The 16,417-nt window shown below is 38.8% G+C and overlaps 1 long non-coding RNA gene across 2 annotated transcripts in view; it reads right to left on the bottom strand.

The window, feature by feature from the left end:
- Window positions 1-14,175: 14,175 nt before the first annotated feature.
- Window positions 14,176-16,417, bottom strand: part of LOC145342521 (uncharacterized) — a 209,128-nt gene continuing 206,886 nt past the window's right edge. For both annotated transcript variants that reach the window (XR_013886552.1, XR_013886553.1), the window contains one exon: window positions 14,176-15,432. This is a non-coding gene — a long non-coding RNA (uncharacterized LOC145342521). The remainder of the gene's footprint in view (window positions 15,433-16,417) is intronic.

The raw sequence follows: 16,417 nt of genomic DNA, 5'->3' as shown, positions 1-16,417 counted from the left end.
CCTCTACATTCAGACTAGGGGCAGCCTAACAGCTCTTTTCCACATTGTCACTAGTTCTTTTGTCTGCACATCACACACTGAGTCTGACCAGAGAACTTGAGCATGATTGCCTATGGCTTCTTGTCCATTGTCCAAAAGGTTCCATGTGGGGAATTTTCTTATGCAAATACATCAGGATGTTGAATGTTTGAATCAAAAATTTCAAATTAATTGATATTACTTACACTTTCAATGTTGGGCACCATTCACATAGTTATCAACACTTTTACCGCTTAGGAAGATATTGTAACATTTAGGAGTTTTAAAAGTTATCATTTTAATCACCTGATTTTATCCCAGTGTATAATTTTTTTTCTACATCTGCACCACAAAATGCCCATAAGTTAGGAGTGTTTATTTGCAAACAAAATACTATATTATGAATAAGCTATTTCTTAGAAATAGCATTTCACATGTTGTGTACTTTGTTATATTTTTGGGGTGCTCTTTTACCAATGGATTAATGTAAGTAAACATAAAGCAACATTTCCAACAGTTTTCTTTTTTTTTAATTTTTCACCCCTCCTCTCCTGAGCTGAGCTCTTTGTTTTGGTCTCAGGTTCGGGAACATTCCAGCATCAAGTCAAAATTGGAACATAAGGCTTGGAGGCAAGAATAGACCATTCAACCCTTTGAGCCTACTCCACTATTTGATGAGATCGCGGCAGTTCTAACTTTGTCTCAACTTCATCTTCCTATCTGCCCGTCACAATGAGTAGAAACTGATAGCCAAGTTCCGTACTCATCAGGACGACCTTAACCATAATCAGGGGTTCATGTCACACTACATCTCACTCTATCATACTGTTTGGTGGGGAAAAAATCTCCCTGAGTGTCCTGTTTTGACACCATGAACACCTTGATTATAGGTAACGATCTATCTACCTGAATTAATTTGCATAGTGTTTAGCACCACCTCATTCTTTGATTGTTTGTAATTACCCCTTTGCCTTAAATTATCAGTTCTTAGATCATCCCTTCACTTGCTACACAGCCTGTTGACACTTTACACATGCTGATTCTACTTAACTGCTTGCATTTGTCTATTAGCACTCGTGATTACCTGTAAAGACTTGTTATTCAGCCAGCCTACACTGTCTATACTTATCCTTTGTCACTCTTGATTACCTGTTAGTGTCAGGCTATCGCCACTCCGCCTATATATTCCGTGCCTGTGCACCTTGTTCCACTTCACCTGATGAAAGAGCAGTGCTCCGAAAGCTTGTGACTTCAAATAAACCTGATGTCGTATGTCCTCTCATCTTCCCCACAACCCTTGACTCCCTTGTCTACCAAACATATATTGAATTCTGACTTGAATAAATTCAACGACCCAGCCTCCACTGCTTTCTTGGGAAGAGAATTCCACAGACCAAGGACTCTCTGAAAGAGTAAAGAAAATTCTCACCTCCATCTTAAAAGGAAGACCTCTTATTTTTAAACCGTGTTTTCCAGTTCTGGTCTCTCCCACAAGAGGAAATATCTGCTAGATATCGACCCTATCAAGCCCCTTCAGGATCTTATATATCTCAATAAGATCACCTCCCATTCTTCTAAACTCCAATAGGTATAGGCTCAACTTATTCAAAGTGTCTTCATAAGATTATAGCCCTTCATCCCAGGAATGAGTCGAGTGAACTTTCTCTGAACTGCTTCTAATGCAATTATTTCCTCTTTCAAATAAGGAGATCTAAACTGTGCACAATACTCTCAATGTGGTTTCACCAAGGTCCTGTACACCTGCAGTAAAACTCCTGTGCTTTTATATCCTACCCCCCTTCCAATAAACACCAACTTCCCATCTGCCTTTGTAATCACTTGCTATACCTGCATGCTATCTATCTGTGATTGACGTACCAGTGCACCAAGATCTCTCGTATCAACAAGTTCTGCAATTACTCTCCATTTAAATAATATACTGCTTTTCTATTCTTCCTGCCATTTTCCCACATTATACTCCAACTGTCAAATTTGTGCCCACTCAATTAACCCATCTATATTCCTTTGTAGACTCTTTACCTCCCCTTGACAGTTTATTGTCCTACCTCATCCAAGTCATTGATATGGATTGTAATTATGCATTCTTCATCTGTCACACTGGATATCAATTACAGCCACATTATTCAATGGGGAGCGCTGGGGTGAGTGGTGGGGAAGGGATGGTGGGTGCGTGATAGTTAAATCAAAGACCATCCTCCCCCAACGCCTACATTTATCGGGCAGGGGCCAAGGAATATTGGGCATTGGGAGACTTGGCTGATTTTCCTCAAACTTAACCCAGAGGCATTGTGTAAACTGCTGTTGTAGGTGAGACCACTGGGACCTTTTGGTCTAGGCTTGGTAGCAGAACATGTAGGTCACTTACTCATTCAGCCACTAGGGAAGCTCAGGTAATGAAATTGATACATAAACAAATTATATATGGTTGCACGTTATCTTATAACTCCTAACCTTATTGCATGCAAATATAGATAAAAATTTGTGATATATCTGTGATCACAAGGCTTCTTCTGATGTACAAAATAGATAATATTGCTTGATTTATTGTGGTCTCATATGGAATCTGATGAATACCGCAGGGCTCTGCAGAAACATTCATAATATTAAGATAGTTCGACTATGAATCTGATTGCTTATTAGCTGGACCATCGGGGAAACAGGCACATCTGGTGATTACATCATCATTTGTAATGTTAACTCTGGTTGTATTATAAATTAAATGCAACAAAAATAAAGAAGAGTTTGATCTCGAGTTTTGGAAACAAACCGCGTGACAAGTTATTCCGCGTCCACGTTTAAAGAAAAAAAAGCAGGTCAAAAAAACTTTTAAACTGTTTCCTGGCTTCTGTTTTTACAGTCACAAACAGGAACCAATTAATGGCAAAGTAGAAAAAATACAGAAAGAAAAATAAATAAGGAAAAAAAATGCTTAAAATGATTTCTACACAGCCATGGCCCCCAGGCCATTGGTGAAGTATAAATTGTCATGAATGACCATCAGCACTTACAGAAACAATTTAATCCTACAGCTTCAGCCATCACTAGCTGATATATTCCTCCAAGGTCATTAACCAAGGCTAGAAAGGTCATATGATTAATGAGTGACAAGCTTGAAGAGCACTAACGTATATGAGCATGGCTTACATTAATTATATAGAGATTGTGGAAAATGAATGTAATTTCCCATCAGTCCAGAATTTCTCCCTAGCATATCATCCCCCTTGACGGTTAAAAATTTCACTGGACCCTGTTAAAAATATAGAAAGAAATGAAATCCGCGTTGTTTAAGCTGAAGCCAAAGGAAGGCCTTTCATGTGTATGTTTGTGTGTAGCATATCTGTGTGTTTTGTGTTGCTGCTGGGAAGGATATCACCCTGCCTTCATTTGCAAGGCAGAGATTGGTGATGGAGATAGCAGGGCAACAATATTATTAATGATACTGTGTTCGTGACCGTAGGATCTGCATAAATCAAGGACCCTCAGAATGGTGCGGAGCTGGTGTGTGATGATGAATCCACAAGCTCAGTTTAGGTTCACTGAATTTTTATCTTATATATTATAAATGATGGTGAAGTAAAACTGCACATGAGCACAGGAAGGGGGCAAACTCTTAGCAGAGGGCTGAGCGTCATTTTTTTTGAAGCAAGGGTTGGGGGATTCTTTAGAAAGATGAGTTGCAAGATTGCACTGCGCACATCAGAGGTGTGGGTTGGTGTGGGAGGGGATGTGCTTGGAGTGGGGGGTGGGGTGCTGTGTGGTGTATGTGTGTGAGAGAGAGAGAGGGAGAGAGAGACAGAGAAAGAGAAAGTGAAAATCTACTGGCTTCAGATGTTTGATCTGATTTTAAACATTTACATCTGCCCTCTAACAAACTGTGTCACTATAACAGCAACCCAGAAACTTAATACACTTCCAGGAGTGGCACCTGCACTCCATATTCAGCCATTTTAAGGCCCACAACATCAAAGCCTGTACAATAGTTTAAAAAAATTGTGTGCAGTGTGATGTGAATAATAGTAGCTTTATGACAGAGTAGAACATTTTATGACTATATGTATATTTATATATGTTCTTCACCTGACCTCTATCATAACACATAAATTTCCCTAGAAAAATGAGAATTAAAAACGATATTACTAACCTCAATCATTGGTCAGGATTATTCGAAGTCCTTCCAGTTCCCCCTTTTGGCAGGAGATTATAGTAGGACCAACAATACATACACCCTTTCATAGTCTCATTCCATGGCTGAACAAAAATTATTACAGCATTCAATAGACGTGGAGACTGGTGGAAAATTGCAGCAGGCTGCTAATACACTCAGAGTGTTGAGAAGACAATTTGAGCAGGGATTGTTCCCAATCTGGCTTGGTGATCCACTTGGATGAGTTGTAATATGCCAGCCTCTGTCTCTCATGCACAATTGTTATTTTAGCTTAATATGATGACGTCATGTTCGCTTGATGATGAAGCCCTAGCAATCGTGAGGGCACAGATTAACAAACTAGAACGTAATCCGTGTTAGTTATGTGTTATTATTTATTACACTCGGATAATGCAGTAGGGGCACTTGGCTTTTTAAGTCACACAGTGCCGCACACAGCTGTATTGTGTGTATGTGTGGACTGGGGTGGTGAAGGGAGTGGGTGGGGGGGGGGCAGGCAGGGAGAAGCTTTTGGTTTAAGTCTCCTTCAGAAGGCAGGGCCAGATACACTTCTGCTTGTCAAAATCATTTAAATGGGGTAAGAAAAAAAATGTCAAAAGTTGCAATGACATTACTCCCAGAAGAACAAAAAAATGTCTTACGGATTCTGTATCTCATTTTTCAAAATCAAAATCCAAGCACCGATATAATTTTGCATTCTCTGGTGCCTTTTATTTAAAATCAAGATCTATTTACAAGCTGTATAAGTCCATGATATTTGTTTCTGGTTTCCACTCTTTTCCTATGCACTGCACCTCTTCCAGGCCTTTGAAAAATAAGAAAGTAGACATGGAAAACAGAGAGTGAGGCGATAAAGCTAAGTGCAGAATTGCTTTATAAAAGCCACTCAATAGCCTGGCAGTTTGGACTTGAACCTTGGCCCCTAACCCACGGGTCTCCTTTTTATAACTACCCCTGCCTCCTCCCTTTTTTCCCTTTTAGATCACAGATGATGCACTTGCCTAGACTGTTGAGGGATGTAACTGCCCTGTTTACGGAAGGTTTTCTGCCTAACACAGAGGTAATTAAGCCACAGTTTCAAGGTTGTGTGGGCAAATGACAATTCAGCCTCATGAAGCATCGATCGACTGCAGCCAAGGTAAAATAAGATGACATTCATTCAAAGGTATCTTAGCAGATGTAAAACACAACGTGGGGAAGTATTGCATTTTACTGCCATTACCTTTAACTTGGTAAATTAATCGAATGCCAGAGAGTAAAAGAAGATCTCAGAGAGATTAATTTTTCAAATTTAGGCAGACTTAAATTTTTTTAAAAAAGATTACAACTGACCTACTTTAATGACATCTGTTAGATCTGTTATCACATTAGGAATTATTTAGTTCCAAACTGGACTCCACTTGGAGCAGATTTTGGTTTATTTTCTCCCCAAGCTTGCACTGCAAGGTAGGAAAGCTCGAATCGATAACAATTAGAAAGGTTTGAATGAAACTGCTTATCATTCTCGCAGTTTGAAAAAAAACTACTGGTAAACTAAACAGTGTTTGCATTGGGGGAGAAGAAAAATCAATAAAAAATATTTTAATTTTAGCAAATTAATCATAAATCTTTATTCAAAATTATTGGCATTTGTTTTTGAACCTATTGCTTGTTCCTAAATCCAAAAAAAGGTCCTGTTCCCCACTCTTCTCTCTCAAAGTGCATGTTTTGGTAGGAATGGATTTCCCGCTTGTAAGTTATTTGGACGACAGGACACTTAAAATAAAAACTGTGTTTGATGCGCAAGGAGAGTATGTGGCCAGAGAAGTGATGTTTAAAATGAGAGAGGTCTCGCTAGCTTCATGCCACATGAATGTTACAATACCTTTTGCAGCTCTTGTACCTAACTAGTAGCCGGGGTGGTCTCCTAGCCTCTGATTTCAAGATACAGCGTGGGCACAGAGCTCAGATATGACTGTAGTGTTTAAAAAGTTTAATTAAGGTCTAATTAAAACCAAAGTAACCTCTCGATTAAAAAGATTATAAGGATGACTTATTAGAATTTATAATGGAAGGTGGACTGATTCATGGTTTATGAAAATCAAACCCTAGTATTTAGCATGCTCATATCCTGTCCACTGTCCACACCATTCTTTCCCCACGAAGGCAAATTTGCATTCCAACTTAAGGCAACAACAGGAACTGACAATTTGCAAAGATTCATCAATCAAACATTTTATTAACTAAACGCGAATTCTGATACAAATCTTTAATCATGGAGCAACAAAAAACAAATAAGTTTTATTTTATCACAAATGTAGGATATGAACAGAAATTTATCGCATGAGCTTCTCAATATTGAGGCTGTCCTAATTTTAACTGGAGTACACAGGAATCATGCATTTTTATTATAGCTTCAAAAACTGTTATTAATAGGTTATGCTTTGCTTGGTCTAAGCCAACCTTCAGGCAGAATATATTAAGCAGTTTCAAAGAATTTGCTTGTTGAGACACTTTTGTGCTGATGATTGAATTCATACAGTTTTTACTAATTAAAGTGGGCTTGATTGGCAGACTGAGAGATCAGTATCAGTGGGAAGATCCATGAATTAAGCAGCAGTGTGACGATAGCTGATGGGTGGCATTGTCAGCGGACATTTGGGAAATGACCACTGCAAATTCAATCACAGCTGGGGGTCAGGGCTGCGTTTGCATGTTTTATTTATTTCCCAGATCATGGCTATCTCTTTGTGTCTTGCTTCAGACCCTGAAGTTGCAATGCAGCTTCCAGACCATATTGTTACACCTCTGACACAATGCAGCCTATATTGTTTGAGGGAAACCTTTGCTGTCATGAAGCAGGCAATTAAACACATTTAGTAATGTGAGTCATTAAATGCGATGTGAGTCCCAATTTAACATTTTGAAGTGAAACACTTTGAGATGTAAAGAAAAAAATAGATTCAGAGTATACAACAATGGAAATAACCTATTTTTACACAGCGATAATGGAATGTAACAGAAATGGCCACAAATGTATTTAACTGACTGCGAGCACAATGGATATATTTGCCTGTAAAATTGCACTTGAATAATTATGAATTTAAATGAAACTTGACTGAAAAAAACATTTCAAAATTTAATTTTTTGAAATTTGCGTCTAAAATTGAGAATTACCTCTCTGGATATTATCAGAATTTTAAAACTTAAAATACTTCAGCGCTTGTTTTATATTAAATAAAGTCAAAACACAGAAATCGTTAAATACAATTAGTATGTCAGCTTCTAGTTGTGAATCATCAACTCTGTCACTTATGAAACCTGGACCTAACATGCGATTTTATTGACAGCATTCACTGCAAAAAGCATGCTGAAATACAATTGCATAAAGCGGCTATTTCAATTGCTTTTCAATATTCACTATTTAATACAATAAAATAACTAATTGAAATTAAATCTCGAGAATAATTGAAAAACAGAAGTAACGTGGTGTTGGCCAACTAAGTGACAGTCTCCCTTTTCAAATGAGCAGTTCGTCTTCATCATTTAAGAATAGACAGACAGAAAGATGCAATTGTTTCCCTTGTTGTTGGGACATTGATCCACCTCCCGTCTGTTGGTCTCAAAGGTGAGGGCAGGTCCCCTCGGAACATTTTGCTACTTGAGTATGTCAGCGAGGCTGCATTTAATCATGAGCTAAATTACTACTTATTGAGAAACAGGTATTGGCTTCTGCATTCAGCATCGGCGGCTCCCCAGTACTTAAACAAGACCAGTTGCTAATGTCAAGCCACTAGGGAAAACCTCAGAGCTGTCCACTGACCATTAGCCCCTGATAAAATGGACGATAAACTTGATAGGGTGGGCTTCAGGACACTGGACATTCAGTGTTGACAGCGTATGAATGGTTAAGTGCTAACCGTTGTGCATCGCCCCTGGGTTCATGTTACAATCAGATAAATACTTATCCCCTGAAAGCATTATTTAACACTTAAAAATATAGCGTGGTTTAACAACCTGAGCAATTCTGTGCAAGATGTCAAAAGGCTTTCAGCAGTAACAAAACAGATTAAATTTATAAAACGTCCACTGTAGATGATTGGGATGAGACATTTAAGAAAGCCTTTTAATGGCGCTAACTTTAACTCGTACAAAATAATTAACAACTTTCCTACAACTGAATTGAATTTCTTGAAAGAAAAGACCCTGTATATTCACATAGCATGCATATTATTTCTGATATTTAAAAAGGAGACTTGCAGCAAGGAAACTTAACAGAGTGATTAGTGCTCAAAAGAAGGCGAAAAGCAGAAACATAACGAATTTGATAAACTTTTCTTCAGATTAGGTGTAATTTCCAAACAAATTTTTTTTAAAACTTTTTATAATTGTGGATATTTTTATCCTGATGAAATTGCTATAACTTGAATTTATTGGCACAGCTTCCTTGAGAGTGAAGATGAACTAATTCCATAGTTGTGTAAAAGATAAGGCAGTCACTTAACTGAAGTTTAATTTGTTACTTTAACGCTTTAGGATGCCACTTTATTGACATCAACCACCAAGTCTGGTATCACATTTTTCTTCCAGAATTAGAGGCTTCGTCATTTAATGTTTTTCCTCGCAATTGTTCAGTTCCTTACATATAGAAAATACAAATAACCTCGTTCCAGCACTCTTCCCAATTTTATGTGGTAATTATTTTAATTGTCCCTTATATTGATTCTAAGTTGTATTTGTGAGACTCAAGCTCCTGAATGAGTTAGGTTGGTATCATTTCATATTATATCTGAGATGATTTCTAGCGTTGCCACAGAAATAACTCAACATCGATTGAAAAAATTAATTTTTGGTTAGAGTACAGGGCATTTGAAAATGAATTCTTCACTAGACATCCAACAAAACTGAACATACGTGTGTAGCGTGTGTTTAGTGTGTGCTGGGATTATCAATACCATGCATGTGTGGCCCTTTCCTCTCTCTGTTAGCTACATGATAGCACAGAATACAACAAACCGAACATAAAAATGAACGAGTAATTTAAATATTTTTAGTCATTCACAAATGATGGTTGATATATAGTGGCAAACAATTAGCAAATACATTTCAAAAAAAATTTCTGATAGAAATCTTGTTGGACTGATGGACAAATAAATCCTCCAGAAGGTGATTTTGAAACTATGTACACATTGTGTTTTAGAAATGTTTGCATATTTAATGCGTCAGCTAATGTATTAAACAAATCCACCACAAGTATATTAATCTCTAATAATGTAACTTTCTTAGTGACAAAACAATTATCCCAACTTTAAAACTACAGGTTTTTATAATAAACAGATCTAATAGATATTCTTCATTTGAGGACACAGGAACAAAATACAATGTCCCAATATTTACCAGTTATGAATGCAGTTTAGAGAACTATTTAAAAGATCTTACAAACGAGAAAGACATTGGGCTGTAAAAACTAGCTGGCATTCCTAATCATCTTACTATGTACTTAAAGCAAGTATTTTCTGGATATTTGGTTAAAAAAATTTTCTTTGTTGCTCTTTTAACTCTCAACATAACAAGAGTAGGACTACCGCTTTTTTTATTTCAACCAATTTAAATTGACAGCATTTTGATATTGGCTACATTTAAGTGTTTGAAATTTTTGATAAGCATTTTAGTATTAACACCATGGTATATTTCACTTCTGTAAAGGGTTTTATCGATAATGGGTTAAGGAATTCATTTTCCTAACCACGCCTGCTACACTATCAGCTTCCAGTGGCAGAGACCATTTATGTTTTTGCTTATTCACTCAGTGTGCATTTTTGGACTCAAACTAAAAGAAAATGAGTCACGAATCTAAACATTGTATTCCAGCAACAATCTCTTTCTTGTGCGATCCTAAGTGCAAGGAGCAAGCATTAGGATTTTTCTGTAGTATGTAGGGAGTAACTCTTTGAATGGTGAATTCCCTCAGCACACACGGTACCAGTCGACGTAGGACTTGTTCCAAATTAATAATAGAACACTCAAATCCTTTTCAAAATCTAAATTCCATGTAGTCATACCATGGTAAAATCATTAGGAAACAGATGCAGATTTTTTTTTTCTTTTTAAATTATACATTCTAGTATAGTCCAAATGCACTAATTATAATAACCTTGAGTTGAATGTTGGCACAATATAGGAATCATACTCTAGACATTAGGGGGTTAAGTAAATATTTTTTTTGCTGTTCTGGTCGATGTGTTTAGTTCCCTTCCTGCCAAGACTCATTTTGCTATGCTATCTTGTGAGAGACACATATGGTGCAGTGAAATTGCTATCTATGAAAGCATGTCCTGGCCTGTTGAGACATCATCAAATAAGATTAAAGCAAAGTAAAAATAAAACGATAGACTGGGTGATTTTTTTGCTTCTTCTTGAGCACATCAATAAAAGTCAGAGAGCACTTGGCGAGGCTTTAGGGTTTTGTTTCTTCCTCCTATAAAAGCCAACTAACACAACAAACCCCGAACAAAAGCAACATAAATAGCCCAAAGCTAGGATTAAGGAACGGAGGATGAAATGTGATAATTTAAAATCGTTTACATATTAACCTTCGCCTCATGACAGTGGTCAAGCTCAAGCTCACAGCATAAATTATCTCCAATTACTTCAAAGTCAGGCATTGCCTGTCATCTAAATTTCACCATCTGTTTGGTTTGAAAACAGGCAATCCTGCCTGTCAATTTGACTTCCCATTTTTCCCTTGCTGGACCGGCACCAGAAGGGGAGAAGGGTTATGGTTCTCGGGAGAAAACTTTTTTTCTCTCTCTGGTTCAGACAAGAGGGAGAGACTCAAGTGGAAAGAATTTAAATTGGGGAGGGAGAAAACAATTTGCATAGCATCTGACCCCTTCTGTCAAATGTTATTCATAAGGCTGCTTAGTAAATTGAGCTGTCAGTGAAGTCTGGTCCTACTTTCTCCTTTCTACTTTACAAAGGGTCAAAAGCAGAGACCAAATTCAGGTAACGCAGGACTGCTTGTAGACCAGCCAAGGTAATAAACAACATCTTTTAGATTATTTCATAGAAGAAAAAATGTTCCCTAATTTCTGTTGAGAAGATGACATTTTACATTTCAACTGATATTATTTACACCATTAACTTTCTCTCATTTTGGATTGTGAGGGGGAGGAATGGGGGAATTGATATTAAGTGGGCACTTGCTCCAGTTTCGATCAAACTGTCCCCGCTTTCTGTGTATCCTGAGTATGACTGCGATCAGGGGATTGAAAGCTACAGAACAGCAGGGGAGCAAACTGTTCTCCAATGCTAGGACTGACACCTTCATAGAATCATAGAATGGATACAGCATAGAAGGAGGCCAATCAGCCCATCATTTCTGTGCTGGAACAACTCAGCCAACCCCAATCAATCACCCTTTTTCCATAGCCCTGCATTTTTTTTCTTTTCAATTGCTTATATCCAAATACTTTTTGAATGCTATAATTGTATTCACCTCCAGCGCCCTCTGGCAGTGCACTCCAAATTGAAACCACTTGCCGTGTAAATAAATTGTTCCTTATTTTGCCATTGGTTCTTTAGCCAATCACTTTAACCTGGTGTCCTCTGCTCTGAGACACTTCCCCAGTGGGAACAGTGTATTTCTATCTACTCTAACTAAACGCCTCATGACATTGAACACTTTGTCCAAATCTTCTTCAAACTTGTCTTCTTCAAGGAGGACAACTTCTGCCCCTCCAATCTGCCCATGGATCTGAAGTTCCTCATCCTGGAAATCATTCTGGTAAATCTTTGCAGCAACCCTCTTTGAAGCCTGCACATCCTTCCTAAAATGCGGTTTCCAGAATTGGACGCAATACTTCAGCTGAGGCTGAAGGTATGAAATGAAGACATCATTAAGCCAAGCCAAAAATTCAATCTCCTTTATTGATCAACCATGAAACCTACAAAGCATGTGCTACTTTATTTACAACCTACATAAACAGTTAATTGATTGATTTTAAACATTTGACAAATAATTACAAGCTTTGAAAATTTGCATCGTTGTATCGCCTAAATGTTTCAAGAAATGACAGACCTGTGATTCCGTGGGTTACATTCCCCTACTGTAATGTCATTCAGGATTGGTGGAACTGTCAAAAAAGAAGGGGAAACCCAGTTTCTATGCTGCCTTGGAAGGAACAATCATCCACCTAGCTGTTCAAAGCAAAAGATGGCCAAGGCAGGGACTGCTTACAGTGAGAGTTCTTGTACTTTGCTGTAGATCGGGACTTGATGTATCAGTGACAGCCCATACATCAAGAAATATGAGAGGTATATCATCCTCTTGAGAGCACATTTTGGCTTGAACAATATGGTGACCAAACCTGTTAAGCAGGCATTATACCTCAAGGATGTCTATTTTAAAACAATATTGTTTCCTGGATTGGCTGTTTTGTTTGACAACTCATAGACATTTAGGTTCTAAGTATATTTATTAGTATATTTATTTAGTATATTTATTAGTGTCACAAGCAGGCTTATATTAACACTGCAATGAAGTTACTGTGAAAATCCCCTAGTCACCACACTCCAGCGCCTGTTCAGGTACAATGAGGGAGAATTTAAGATGGTCAATGTATCTAACCAGTGATGCCATTGTTAGTGGGAGAGGCGCTGAGAAGCCACTCTGTTATGATGCAAAGGACAAATGGGCTCTGCAAGTAAACTAAGGGATACCACCTATAGCATTCTGCAGATTAATTGTATGCCTACCAATTCCATGTACTCTGGTCAGAACATCGGCAGAGCTAGCTTTATCACTGCAACTGAGATAACTACACATGAGGTTTTGGGGCATTTGTTTCTTTTTTCAGGGTTATGGAAAATTATAGCAACACATATTCCAAATTCTAATTTAAATGGACTAAAATCAACAGGTTCCCCATCTTAAAGTGCAAGTGAACTGATATTTGGTTTGGGTAAAAAGCATCTGGAGTGTAAACATGTTTCACAAGAATATTCTCGGGGCTGTTTAGCTCAACTGGCTGGGTTGCCAGCATCTGGAACAGGGTCCAGTTCCCATTCTGGCCTTTGTGCCCTACCAAGAGTTCAAAAGGAAATCACTGCCTTGATTCAGTAGGTAATCAGGCTGGGCGAATGGGCCAGGAAATGGCAAATGGAATTTAATGTTGGCAAGTGTGAGGTGGTCCACTTTGGTAGGAAGAATGGTAGGAAGGACTATTACTTACGTGGCGAAAAACTGCAGCAGGCGACGGTGCAGAGGGACCTCGGGGTCCTTGTGCATGAGTCGCAAAAACCCAGCTTGCAGGTGCAGCAGGTGGTCAGGAAGGCGAATGGGATGCTGGCCTTCATAGCGAGGGGGATTGAATATAAAAGTAGGGAGGTCTTGCTGCAGCTGTATAGGGCATTGGTGAGGCCGCAGCTGGAGTACTGTGTGCAGTTTTGGGCGCCGCACCTGTGCAAGGATATTTTGGCCCTGGAGGGAGTGCAGAGGAGGTTTACTAGGCTGATACCGGAGTTGAGGGGATTGAGCTATGAGGAGAGGCTGAATAAACTAGGCTTGTACTCGTTAGAGTTTAGAAGAATGAGGGGAGATCTCATTGAGACGTATAAGATGATGAATGGGATGGATAGGATAGAGGTGGAGAGACTCTTCCCGCTCAAAAAAGACAGTAGGACTAGGGGGCACAGCCTCAAGATAAAGGGGAGGCGGTTTAGAACGGAGTTGAGGAGGAACTTCTTCACTCAAAGGGTGGTGAATCTCTGGAATTCTCTGCCCGTTGAAGTGGTGGAGGCTGCCTCGCTAAATATTTTTAAGAAGTGGGTTGATGGGTTCTTGATAAGAGAGGGGATTAAGGGTTATGGGGAGAAAGTGGAACTGAGCCACAACAGATCAGCCATGATCTTATTGAATGGCGGGGCAGGCTCGAAGGGCTGGATGGCCTACTCCTGCTCCTATTTCTTATGTTCTTATGTTCTTAAGACGAGGAGAGGAATTTTCTGTAACATGTATTCTCTTTAACATATTCAACACTGTGTTACGTTTGGAGCCTATTATGTTATTAACAAAATGATGTACCCGTTGCAGAATGTTTTCACTGTTCAATCAGGCATCTTTAATTAGAGTTTAAACGGAGGAACAAGATTAAACTTTTCACTCTCTTCTCACCTAATTATTGCTTTCCTGTTATAGCTGGTACAATTCTGTTCAAATGCTTAAGCAATTAAGTTTAACTGGAATTGAGGAATGAGAGGGGCAAAGGAAATTAAAATAGCCAAAAGCTGCTGACATGGCCATTACCACTAGATGTCTCTAACAGTGCATCCGCACGACAATTTGTGTAGCTAAAGTGCAGATAGAACTACGGAGTCAGTTTGCTCAAAATCATAATGGAAACACTCTTGCAACTTGGGACTTCACAGCTGAAGTAGGGATCACTTGATGCAGTGAAAACTTGAATTACAGGTTAGAATGTCGGAGAGTAGCAAAGTATCATGAAACAATGAAGCTACCCAACGTCCTGGTGGTATTATCGCTAGACTGTTAATCCAGAAACTCTGCTAATGTTCTGAGAAATCCAGGTCTGAATCCCGCCACAGCAGGTGGTGGAATTTGAATTCAATGAAAAACATCTGGAATTAAGAATCTACTGATGACCATGAAACCATTGCTGGTTGTCAGAAAAACGCATCTGGTTCACCAATGTCCCCTTTAGGGAGGGAAAATCTGCCATCCTTGCCTGGTCTGGCCTACATGCAACCCCAGAGCCACAACAAAACGAGTCGACTGCCCTTTCAACAAGGGCAATTAGGGATGGGGCAATAAATGCTGGCCCAGCCAGTGACAGTCACGTCCCACGAATGAATTTTAAAAAAAACTTGCGATTCAACCCTTTAATTATGACACAGTTCAAGTGTCAGAATTAATGGACTTTCCATTAACTATTCAAACTCAAGTCTAAATTTTACCCCCTTCCATTTGTGCACTTAAATTGCTTTGAAAATAATTTCAGTATGGCGCACATTTATAATTACAAATGAAAGATCCGAGTCAGTATTTCCAAGGCAAATAGAGCTGAAGTGTGTCAGAAATTGACAATTTGTGAATTCTGGGTGTTTCAGTGGAATACGGTTCCAATGGGCTTGACAGCTTTGCTTAGCTAATCATCACTCCCATGCTGACATTGGCCGTTCCAGCCCCTCTTATCTTCATTGCAATGCTTCTGCTTGTTTCCTTCTAAAATCTGCAGTTAGAAAAACACAGGAGATTTGCATGAAGTCGAGAACTTTGCCATCTCATATCTCATTCAGTATACAAGCAAATTCTGGAGGCAGCAACATTCATATCCATATTTGTGTTCTTCTCAGTTTCCAAGATGGGACAATTTAGTCAACGGGCTGCTTGAAACCAGGGGAACTTAGAGGGAAAACAAGTTAATTAGTATCATATATTTCTGTTACCTTTTTTTTCAAACATTGCCTAAGTAATTAAGGTAGGGGAGGCCTTGCAGTATCATCACCAGATTATTAATCCAGAAACTCAACTGATGTTCTGGGGATTTGTGTTCAAATCCCATCATGTCAGGTGGTGAGATTTGAATTCAACAAAAGATATTTGGAATTATGAATTGACTGATGACCATGAAACCATTGTCAATTATTGGATATATAAAAGCAGACTATCACCTTTTTAATCACTAGATTATTAACCTTGAAACTCGGATCTGGGGACCCAGGTTCAAATCCCAAGGTGCAGATGGTGGAATTTGAATTCAATAAAAATGTCCAGAATTAAGAATTTACTGATGACCTTGAAATCATTGTCGATTGTGGGAAAAATCCACCTGGTTCACCAATGTCCTTTAGGGAAGGAAATCTGTCATCCTTACCTGGTCTGGCCTACATGTGACTCCAGAACCACAGCAATGTGGTTGACTCTCAGCTGCCGTCCAAGGGCAACTAAGGATGGGCAATAAATGCTGGCAAGCCAGTGGTGCCCATGTCTTTGGATGAACAAACAAAAAATTAAAATGCCTTGAATGGTCAGTAACAGTTAGGACAAACGGCAGCCATTTCTCCGGTCTAATAAAAGTTTGGACTGCAAACTGTGTGCATAATTAGTTACTTAGTTTTGGAAATGAGATAGATCTTGGATCAACCAACATCAAGTCATGATAGAATTACAGAATAAAGACCTAGCCTGGGTCACTGAGTTTAACCGAATTGGAC

Source organism: Carcharhinus amblyrhynchos, chromosome 4 (assembly GCF_965287045.1).
Source record: "Carcharhinus amblyrhynchos chromosome 4, sCarAmb.v2.hapA, whole genome shotgun sequence".
Lineage (NCBI taxonomy): Eukaryota > Metazoa > Chordata > Chondrichthyes > Carcharhiniformes > Carcharhinidae > Carcharhinus > Carcharhinus amblyrhynchos.
This window is presented reverse-complemented; position numbering and strand designations above follow the sequence as displayed.